Source organism: Oreochromis aureus, linkage group 22 (genome assembly GCF_013358895.1).
Source record: "Oreochromis aureus strain Israel breed Guangdong linkage group 22, ZZ_aureus, whole genome shotgun sequence".
NCBI lineage: Eukaryota > Metazoa > Chordata > Actinopteri > Cichliformes > Cichlidae > Oreochromis > Oreochromis aureus.
In genome coordinates this window covers 13,904,300-13,916,576 of record NC_052962.1, presented here as the reverse complement: position 1 = coordinate 13,916,576, position 12,277 = coordinate 13,904,300, and positions in this window count along the sequence as shown.

Sequence of the window (12,277 nt, the reverse complement as noted above, 5' to 3'; positions counted from 1 at the left end):
TGTATTGTTCCTGTTATGTTTGACATGCTTCTATAAATGGATATGGTGCATATAAGTGTACAGTTGTGTTGGTATTTTGCTGGTAAGTCTGTGGGTTGTGTGATGAGCTTTGAGAAAGAGGACAACTCTTTTTTCTCTAATATCTACAATCATATGAAAAAGAAAGTTTTCGTATGACTCTTTATAATCCTGTCCAAAACTAAATAGACTGTATGATTCAGTAGCTTGTAGAACCACCTTTAGGAGCAATGACTCAAAGTAATCATTTTCTTTATGACTTTATCAGTGTTTCACATTGATGTGGATGAATTTTGGGCCACTTTTCTTTAAATTGCTTCAGTTCATTGAGGTGTGTGTGAGCATTTCAATGAGGGTGAAGTCTGGACTTTGACTGGGCCATTGCAGCACTTTGATACTTTTCTTTTTCAGCCATTCTGTTATAGATTTCCTTCTGTGCTTGGGATGTTGCATTATTCAGTTTCAGTCAAGCTTTAGCATTGGGACAGATGGTCTTACATTGGACTCTACTATACGTTGGCACACAGAGAAGTTGATGGTCAACTAGGCAAGGCATCGAGGTCTAATGGCTGCAAAACAAGCCAAAATCATCACCCCTCCACCACCATGCTTGACAGTTGGTATGAGATGCTTGTGCTGATTTACTGTTTTTGGTTTTTGCTAAATGTGGTGCTGTATAATATGGCCAAACATTTTTATTTAGGTCTTGTTGTTCCAGAACTTGTGTTCAAATGGAACTTTGCAACCCTGAGCTGTGCAGCCATGTTCTATAGAGGAGAGGCTTTCTCCTGGCAACTCTTCCACACAAGCAGTACTTTGTTCAGTTTTTTTTTTCTAATTATAATCATTAACTTTAACATTTAACACACCAACTGAAGCTTGTAGAATCTGAGATCTAGCTCGTTGTTTTGTTGCAATTCCTCTGAGCATCACATGTTCTGACCTCGGGGTGAATGTGCTGAGACAAGGACTCCTGGGAAGATTGTGGCATTGCGTTAACACACACCTGAATGCTTCACACCAGCAAGCTGCTAAAACTTCCAGTTTTAAAGAGGTGCTCACACTTGCTGATGATCAGTCATTTAATTATCAACACCTGGCTGCTACTTACCCTCTTACATCATATGGGAGCAGTAAGTGAGCAACTTGGATGTTCACAGGATTGGATACAGTCATGTGAAAACTTTCTTTTTCACATGACTGTAACATTCAAATATCTGTAGAAACAACACACGGACAAAATGCTGCATTGAGAATGGGTTCTGTATGAAATAATAATTCATATAAACACATATGTTTGCTTTATTGCTCAGAGCTGTATGAGAAAACCAAGTGCTGGGAAATTCCATAATCTCTACGGTAAGCAAACTGCTAGCTCGAGGTTCATTGCAAACAGAAAAGCACGAGTGGTCAACATGTTTAATCAAAATTCAGATGTCAACATCATATCATCACATTATATGATCTCACATAAAATGATGCCACTCTGCCAGAACCTGCTTGGGCTCTTGACTCGCTGCCCACTGCAATACTGGATACCAAAAGGTAACAGCCACTTTTTAAAAGCCAGAAGAGTTGTCTGTTTTTTTTGCCTTTGTTTCATTTTGTTTTCACTTGCTGATTAGTTTTAGGCTAATATTTCATTATGATTAAGAAATAGTTGCAGCTTTAGTGAAAATGTGCCCCATTCTCACTAAGCTTACTAAAAATGCCCCAAAAATAGGCTTACTTTGTGCATTTTAAGTGTGATGGATCCTTTGGGCCCTTTAAAGATGTCCATCTCATCTGACTATTGCCAGACCTCTGTCTGTCACAAATGATACTATTTGAGTTAGGTGCCTTTGTTAAAATGCCAGCAACTGACATACAACACTGAAAAAGGGGGCTAGAATAACACACAGTGAATGAGCCTGACAAACCAGTTTAACAGACAAGCTCTCACAGTGCACCAGCACTTATCCGAGTTTGCATTTTCCCATCAAAATCTCAAAAGCTTATAAAACATTGCTACGGCACACAGGCGCATCAAATTTCACACAAAAAAAACCTGGGTGTAGCAAATGCATGGAGATGCATCTGCATCCAAAAATCCCGCTGTGCTGATCTTTTCATGGGTGAAAGCTGAGAAGAATCATGATCCAGTTGTTGTCTTTCTCATTACAAATGACTCCCAAGCCTTCTCAAAGTTTGAAAACAGAGACTGAACAACTGGCGTCTCCCTCCGTTCTCTCACTCCCCCCTTTGCCTCTTTCTCCCTGCTCATGTTTAAACTCTCAAGGGGTGTGTGTGTGTGTGTGTGTGTGACTTAACTCTTGTTTTTCCAAATGCAAGTGATCGCACTGTGGCTCACAACAAGATCAGTGCAGCATGCCACCCAAATTCATCACACGTCCCCACCCACAACACCGACTCAGTTATTAACTGATCACAACTCACACACACACACACACACACACACACACACACACACACACACACACTTGTTTTTATATCTTAGGGAGGACATCTATTTGACATAATGCTTTCTGTAGCCGCTATCCCTAACCCTTGCCCTGAACCTAACCATAACCTAATTGTAACCCGGACACTAAAACCGCATTTTGAGGCTCAAAAATGCCTTCAAACTCGTGGGGATGGGCCTTTTGTCCCCATAGGGACTGCTGGTCCCCACAAGTACAGTAGCAATCCAATTTTTGGTCCTCACAAACACACATAAACACACACACAGAGAAAGGGCATGCTTTTGCATTCAAGTTGTGCCTAATTGATATATTATGAGTGACCAGGGAGCTTTTGGTTTGTGCCGGTATTCAGCCCTCTGCTCCCACTTTTCCTGAGAAAGACCTATTTCACACAGACAGAGCGTGTCTACTCCCCTCTCTAATAAGACGCCAGAGAGAAGCGGAGAATGGTAGTCATCATTAGACCCTGACACAAAGGCAGGAAGACACACATCCACCGTGTGATGATGACAGACAGGGTAAATATTATTCTTGAGTGCAGGTGTGAGGAGTAGTGGTGGAGTGATAATAAAAGAGGTCATTAAGAACTGGCTAGGGTTTTTTCTAAGCAAAACCCAGAAGACAGTACAACTTCTGGCCGTCTACTAAAATGGCATAGTTTACTGTCAGAGCACAGGGGAGTAGAGGTACACACTGACAGGCTGATGATATGCAGGCAGAGGATGTTAGTTTATATCGCTGTGAAGCGTATTCATTTAGGGTGTTTTGCGGTTGTTCTCTTGGTGTGAAAAACTCCACTCAGTTGGAGGTCGAGGCTCAGCTCATATGTAAAATTACTGAAGATTTCGGCGAGCAAAGGTATTTTAAGTAAAGGCATTTTGTGGAGTCAGTCGTGGAGCTGGCTGCGCAGTAGGGGTGTGCGTATGTGTGAGAGAGAACTAAATGTTCACAGGACAGAGACTTTATATGTTTTTCTCCCCTCCATGTTCAAAAGCTTTACTGGTCCTAGAATAAAAATAGTCATCTCTATGCACACTTTGCACTGCAAGCCACTTTGAAAGCACCGGTCACCGAGAGGGTCACCCAGCTTCTCACTGAGCCTGGTACCTGAGCTGAACCTGATGTAGTGGCAAGACCCAGCTGCACTGTGAGAACTGGCCCAGACACACTGGCTGACAAAGCCGTGACTGCAGCACAGATTTGAGGTGTGTGTGTGTGTGTGTGTGTGCGCAGGGGGATAAATAAATAAATAAATAAATAAATAAATAAATAAATAAAACACCCCGATTAGCAGAAGTTGACCCTTGTCTGAGCTAGGCGAGGGGTTTCTAGGCAACAAAGCATGGCACATGTAGTATGTCGGACAAAAGCCCAGACCTGTGCTTCGCCACCAAACACAGATAAGGGATAAAAAAGGGGATCAGGATTGTCTCATGCTGTGGATTCTTACTATTGTTTTTATACTGCGCTAGCTTTAGCCAACACATACAAATATTTCATGATGTGACATTATTATAGTAGCGAGATATTGTAGTTGTATCCCCTACAATTTTTCTCAACCTCTTGTGAAAATGATTTAAGTATTTGGATGATGAAATGCTGTTCTCAGCAAACATAATTGGTGAAATATATTGCCCTGTAGAGGTGGTCTGGCACGAATCGATGTGGTCTTTAAATACTTTTTGGCCTCTCGGTGTGAGATTTCCAAACTTCAAACATTACAAATACCAACCAGTGAATCCACATTATCACAATAAATTTGTTGCAGATGTAAAGTAGGAACAAAGAGATTATGTTTAAGGTCTTTAGGCTTATTAGGGATTAGAGTGCCGCATGTGCTTTACACATAGAGCATATACAAAGGACGGACGCAGCAACCATCAAGTCACACTTTTTTTTTTGGGTGAAGTCGTGTTGTGAAGCCTTGCCATTTTGGTGTTTTGAAACCGAGACACGCTCCACAGTCACATGCTAGCCATTTGTCAATCACGATACAGACCAGCACAACAGCATGCCCTGCTTCGATCTACTGTTTGATTTTAATGGGGACCAAATTTTTTAAATGAGTGTCACGTTGTGTTCCTTGAAACTCGATGCTAGCGGTTAAGACCATAAACAGCAGGAAGTCAGCAGGAAAGTGTTTATGGAGATCACAGACCCAGGAAGCTGAAGACTTGTGTCCAGCTGGATGTTTCAGTGCAGCCAGAAAAGTTGCCCCCTGCTGGTCATTAAAAATAGACTTCAAGAAATGCTAAGAGTTACGATACTTAGTTTTATCACTCTCTAGTAGAAAAAAAGGCTATTGCACAACTAGATTCGCTCTGAATTCCAGGACTTTGGAATTTGTAGTTGCAGTTCCTGGAGGTGACGCTGTTGATGTTTTACTAGTAGTTCAATCCCTTGCTTCTCCAGTCTGCATGCCTAAGTATCCTTGGGCAAGATGAGCCCCACGTTCATCGGAGTAAGAATGTGTCTGAATGTTAGATTTAAATCATTTAGGTGTAGAAAAAGTGATTGTATGAGTGGGTGTAAATGTAGAGTAGAAAAGCACTATATAAGAACCCATCGATTTACTGTTAATTTAATGTAATTTTGTTTATTTGATTTTACTTTAGTTTAAACTGTTGATTGATCCAAGTTTGACTTTTTGCACTGATAACGCACATAGCCTAGATATTACAGCACTGATCCTCTTTTTTTACCCAAGTGTTGCATTCATTCCTTTGAATCAAAAGACCCATTGTCTTTGAGGTTATTTTTTGTTGGACTATTGCTTCTCCTTTCTTCGCCCTTTACAGCTACATCTAGTCTTACAATCCTTTAATCCTCAAGATTTAAAATGGAAAGTAATTTATTAGGCTTTTGAAAAATGTTATGTATATTTATCAAAGTCCGATTTAGCAAAAATAAACTAAGCTTAAATCCCCTCTGCCCTGCTTCCAGCATAAACCCTGCTGTGTGCCATCAAGGTATCCATCTCATCCAAGAACAAAACCAGGGATACAGGTTGGGGTTATTTTGGACTATCGGCATATTCTACTTGGAAAAAAAGTGAGTGACACGTGTTTTGTTAGGCTGATAGCTGTGTAGAACATAAAATAAATCACAATAAATCCAATATGCAGCAATGTCCAATTTGGTCTGAAAAAGCACTTCAGCAAAACAATGGTCTCATACAACCGGCTCTGAGCTCCCTGGATGATCGAAATGAATGTCTCAAAGATTCAGCTGTATCAGCTAACTCTAACTGTATGCTTGTTCAACAGAAAGGAGGTGTGTAACCACACTGCAAAATGTGTGTGTTTTTCTTTAAAAGTAAGATGATTTAAAAAAAACAAAAAAAAACAAAGTTTTATCTTCATGTACAACAATATTCAACATTCAGGTTGTTGAAACGATTTCATGAATTTGCATATATTTATCGGGGGGATTAATTCCATCTTTTGTCTTCTGCTTATTAATATACATGTAAAATGAAATTAATAAAGAAAAAAACAGTAGTGATAGCACAGTTCAGCAAGCTAGCCAAAAAGATTTGCACAACAAGAGTGATGAGAAAAACATTGTACTACAGAGATGTACCATTAATTTAGCAAACTGCTCCACAGTAACAAAGAGCACTGACTGGTCACCAAGTTCAGTTTTAGCTGATTGTGTTTTTGTGTGTATGAGTGGAAGCGACTGAGGCAAGTCATTCCTATGTGTTGCATTGGGAGTGACTAACAAAACTGCTGTGAGGAAGCTGAGGAACACACACACACACACACACACACACACACACACACACACACACACACACACACACACACACACACCAAGAAAAGAAATAAATTGGAATTGAGCTTGGAAGTCTTATGAAACCAAGCTTTCCTTATTTATCACTGCTTATCTGTCTCATAACATTGCTTGTAAATCATTTACGCATAAAACAAATAAAAAAAAAACCCCAACAAACAAACAAGAGTTAACTTCTAAATTACAGTTACAAAGTATGAAGCTGTGTAAACATGTTTCATAATTACAGTATTAACACTGAATGGAATGCGCACAGGGATTATTAACAAAGGCACATTTAAACTGTTAAAGAGAGCTGTAATTAAATCTTATGCCTGCTGTGACAGTCCAGCATAAGCTCTGAATTGATTTCAGCAAAGAATAAAGCAGAGCAGTCGATGCTTTTAAAAAAAAAATATATCTGCTTTATGAAATAGCCGATGTAATAGTTTAATATGCCCATGATGACAGATAAAAGCCTACACATTTCCTTGAAAATATGCACAATATTACTCTGAAACCCGTCCTAAAACAATAAATATGTAATCCCTGGCACGGTTCAGAACCACACCTAACCTCCGAGATCCCCGAATCATTAAAGCTCCACAGCCTCCACACGCCTCTTATCTGAACGTGTTTGTCGCAACAAGAAATGTCTCTATACAACTGCTTTTCAGATCAACTTTAAAGCTACGCTATTTTTTAATATATATTTATGAGCTACACAGTGACACTATTTTCCATCTCTGTCCTAGTGCCCAAAAATCACTTGCCTTGTCAATCACCAGTTAAGTCAGAAGAACATTTAAGGTACTGTAAGAAAAAGAGCCACAACCGGAACAAGTGAATTACACAATGACATACGCTATGGTGAAACATGTTAAACTGCATTACAGACACAACAGAGTATTTTATAATATTGTATATATTGTTCTTTTATTTAAACAAACACCCAAACTAAATAGAACATGAATTTAAATTATATACTTAAATTGCATTTACATAAATTGTACGACTTATTTAGTCAATCGTCATCCCTGTTTTTGTTTAAAGGATCAAATTAAGCACAATCCAATGTGTTTAGGCATTTTTGTCAAACTTGCCAACGGTGCAGACTCCACTGAGACAGAGGGTTCTCGTTTAGTGATCTGGACCTACTATAACTGCTTTGGTGTGTTTGGGCTAGCTAACAAGTTAGAAATGATTTCTCTGTAATTCGTGACAGAAAGCATTACGGACAAATAAACCACATTTGGATATCATTAAGTTCAAATCCCAAATATTTTTTGCTCTAAACTTATAACCACAGATGTATACACGTTGACAGAAAAACGACACCTGGCTGAAAATGCATAAATTCACCTTCACACGTTCAACGAATTGCAACGGATCCTATGCAGATATTGTCTTACATTTATTTTCAAAGTAGAAACATTTAAACTGGCCACAAACCAAAGTTCTCCAAACGGCACACACACACTCGCACCAGTAATTTGAATCAACTTCTTGAGTAACACCAGATGGTACACGATCAGCTCGATATCGCACAGCATTTAGGTCTCGATTTAGAGTTTTCCTGGGGTTTATGGCAATGTGCACTACAAATTGAGCAACGGGTCCTCTCAAGAAGCATACAACGGCATTCTTTTTCTTACTTCAAACATACAAATTTGGTAATAAGTAACAGGAAGAAGAGATGATGTTTCACTTTTAGAACACAAGATCTTTTGCCTGCTGCTGCTTAGGGATGGACATAGTGAGCCAGGATGGGCATATGGTTTGCTGCATCTTCAGTCTTTTATTTTTTCCATCTTTTTCTCCGAGCAGGTTTGTTTGAAAAAGCCCATCTGTAAACTGAAATCATCTTTCCTCCCTCAAACCTCACTGCACTGTGAAGGATTCTTATATCACCTCCCGTAGTGATCGTTTAAGATAAGACTTGTTAGTTTTAAGTTTGAACCGCAACCTACGGCTTTCTGCCCTCTTACACCACAAGCGACTGCTTCTCCTTCCTTCAAATTCCTATTTTTCTTCATTTGCGTTATCTCCCTCCCCTCCTGCCTCACGTCCAGCCTCATCCATCTCTTTATCTTTCACTCTTTCAATCCTTGTCATTCCTCCCACCTCTCCCAATAACATGCAACCTTCAGAGCTCCTGCACCGCGCATTTGTCAATGACATTTTGGACAGAGTTGCCATGTCTTTTCCCTTCAAATTGCATGGTTGATTGAAACCCTCTGTGGCCAGTGATCCATATCCCTGACAACATTTTACTTTAACACCTCCATCTGAGCTGATATTTCCTCAACAGAAACAACCTGGGTGGCCCGGCATGCAGCACACTGGATGGTAAAGCAATGACCAATCGCTGGGGGTCAGCGGAGCCACGGTTGCATAATGGAGTTAAGGCAATCAAAAGTTGAATAACAAGGTTAAAAAAGAGCTTTGTAGATTTAAAAAGTGCAGGTAAAAATGGGATGAAGGTAAAACAGAGACGCTGCCACGGATATGCAATTTCCTTGGGCGCTGCCAGATTGCCAGGCAAACAAACACAACGGAGTGAGATTTAGTTTTCTTTAAACAAGAAAATTACAAGGTCTAGCATCAAGGATGTTTGGAAGTAATAGCTGTTTGCAGGAGTAAAATTTGTATTCACTGCAAAAGCTCCACAAGTATTTGTCCCTGATCTGACAACAGGGAGATTGGTCATGGAAATGGAAAATGTTTAACATGGCGGAGACATGCAGTCAGACGAGCTTATGCGAAATCAATATTCAATCGCTGCTGATAAGCTACGACACAGTTAATACCACGTTGGGTAGATGGGCCGGCGCCAATTTCATAGTACAAGTCACTATAATAAGCTGGCATTACGGAACACATTTTTGCATAATTGCGTGTTTCAGCGTACAATTACTGGCTTTAATAGTACATTTTATCCCTTTTCTCTAATCTCCCCCAAATGCAAACAGACGGAAACAACCCGTGACCTGCAAAAACCAGCCTCTGAATTCACAGGCTGAGCTAAAATTGATAGTTTAGATCATGCAAGTCTAAACAGCCCAGTGCTGTGTTTTGGTTCCCACCTGGTGTCAAGGCCACTTTTCTAAAGCCCGTATTGCAAGGGACAATACAATGAGCAAACGAGGAAACACACAGACGCGCGCGCACAGAAACAAACACGGACCCATTTTTGTCAGACAGAGCAGTCGTGAGTAGCTATCAGTATTGGAGGGATCTCAAGCCTTCCCTCATCACCATCAATCTGTCTAAATGACCCCTTTTCTCAGCTCTGTCTCCGCACCGCTGCTGTTGCTCGTCCATTTTGTCCTCGCATTTTATCTCCTTTCAGGTCACATCAACATCCCCCTCTCTTTCTTTAATCCTTTCATTTACCACCACTTATTTGCATGCCACCCCTCTCACCCCCCCACCCCTTTTTTCCCCCCTTCTTATTTCTTTCTCTCAACCCTTTGCTCTGTGGTTTTCGTGCTCTTACGTGTGCACACCTCCTCCCGTCTCCCCTCGCGCTTCTCCCCCCTTGATGAAACCGCTCCATGACTAAGTGAGCACCGGCGTGATGGATAGCCTAATGGGAACAGATGAAGCATTAAAACCATAATTCACAGGGACATAATGTTCAGAGGTTTTCCGTAAGATTTGCACTTGAGGTGTTCCTGCAGCCTAGGTGTATTTGTGTCAGATTGTTAGATTAGCTACATTTATGCACTCACCTATGATTGGGACTTAGCGCCCATTTGTATGTGCAGACACGCACGGTCTTAATGTTTTGCTAAAGTCTTGCCTCAGTGTTTTCTTTAGCGGTTTTGTTCAGCATTCGTTTGAAGGAATACATATTGATGATCATCGTTTCAGTCTTTCCCAAATGCACTGCAGCAAAAAGCTTTGTCAGAGTGAGCTGGAAACGTTCCATCCTCCACTTCACGGGAAATCACATTAAATTTAGTCATATTAATAAAAAAGACTAAAATATATTTTGTTGTCTACTTTTCTCAGAGGCTGCAGGTGTTACTATGCACTCACTGTTCTATTGTAAGCAGGGTTGCCAACTTTCAGATAACAGCAGGAGTGAGATTTAGGGACAGTATTTGAGTGTGTGGCTACATTAGTAAAAGTCACAATGTCAATTTCAGTTGCCATAATATTATTTAGCATTATTATAAGTTGTTATTAAAGTTATTTCATATTTGGGGAAATGTATAACAGCTCACCTATCTGAAACAAAGAAAAGCACAGAGTGTCATTTATTATTGTTATTATTACTATTACTGGCTTTTTTAAGTAATTAATGACGTGTCCTATGCGTAGAACTTTGGTTGCTCATATGAATCCTGCTGCTGCCTATTACAGCTGCGTAGCATAACATTATGACCAACTGTCTAATATTGTGTCTGAGGCATGGATTCCACTAGACCCCTGAAGGTGTGCTGTGGTATCTGGCAACAGATCCTTCCGCATGTTATGAGGTGGGGCCTCTGTGGATCAGATTTGTTTGACCAGCACATCCCATGATGCTTGACTGGATTGAGATATGGGGAATTTGGAGGCCAAGTCAGCACTTCAAACTTATTGTTGTGCTCCTCAAACCATTCCTGAACCATTTTTGCTTTGTGGTTTCTATCCTGCTGAAAGAGTGTGCAGTTATTGAGGAAAACTGCTCCATGAAAGCATGCACATGGTCTGTGACAATGCTTAGGTAGGTGATACATGTCAAATCAACATCAAAATGGATAGCAGGTTTTCCAGCAGAACATTGCCCAAGTATCACACTGCCTCCGCCGGCTTGCATTCTTCTCATAGAACATCCTGCTGCCGCGTGTTTTCCAGGTAAGTGACGGACCCGGCCTTCAATATGATGTAAAAGAAAGATTCATCAAACCAGACCTTCTTTATTGTATCTCTCCATGGCTCAAGTTTTTGTTCACGCTGACTGGGCTTGCGGTATGCAGCGTATTTGGTCACCTTTCTTTTAGAACCAGCATTTTTTGACCGTTTGAGCTACAGTAGCTCATCTGTTGGACTGGACCACATGGACCAGCATTGCCTCCTCACGTGCATCACTAAACCTTAGCCACCCACGGTCCTGCCGCTGGTTCACCACTATTATGGGATCATTTTTTGATAAATACTGACCACTGCAGGCTGGAAGCGTCCCACAGGAGCTGCAAAAAAAAAAAAAAAAAAAAAAATCCAACAGACCACATCATCTGCAGAAAGTAGAGACAAGCTCCTGAGACCACCCTCCACCCCTTGACTGTGTCAGATGTTATGTCCTTAAAAATTATGAAAAGAATCACTGACAAAGGGCAGCCCTGATTGAGTCCAAATCCCACCTGGAATGAGTCTCACTGTCAGCAATGTTCTCACTGCTTTTGTGCAGGAACCGGGGAGTCTACCGGCCTAATACCCCACACTCCCAAAGCACTCCCCACAGGACGCTGTAAGGAATGCAGTTGAATGTCTACTCCAGGTCCAGAAAAAACATATAGACTGGTTAGACAAACTTCCACTCAACCTTGAATATGCTGAGGAGGATAAAGAGTGAGTCCAGTGTTCAGCAACAGGACAATCTGGATTGTTCTTCCCTAATCTCCTCTCCCCAGTACCCTGGAACAGACTTTCACAGGGAGGCCAAGAAGTCTGATCCACATGAGGTTTAAAGCCCCACAACATCCAAAGAATTATAGAACTCAGGGTAAACCTCACCCACCACAGGGGGCCCAGCTAGCACCACCATTTTTTAACTACATTGTTGACCAAAATTCAAATTCAGTTATCTACACTGAAAAGGTTTTGTAGTCTAGGATTATGCTTAATCCATGTCTGGGAAACTAAGCCTTAATGTTTTCTCAGTATCTGGATGCAATCACCGAGTCTTGCTCATCTCACTTATCACAGACTCAAGTCTTTTTCTAAAAGTTTATTTACAAGTGTCATGAACTGGCTTAAAATAGGGAGAGGTCATCACACGTGGACATTTCAGTTTGAATTCCATTTGACAT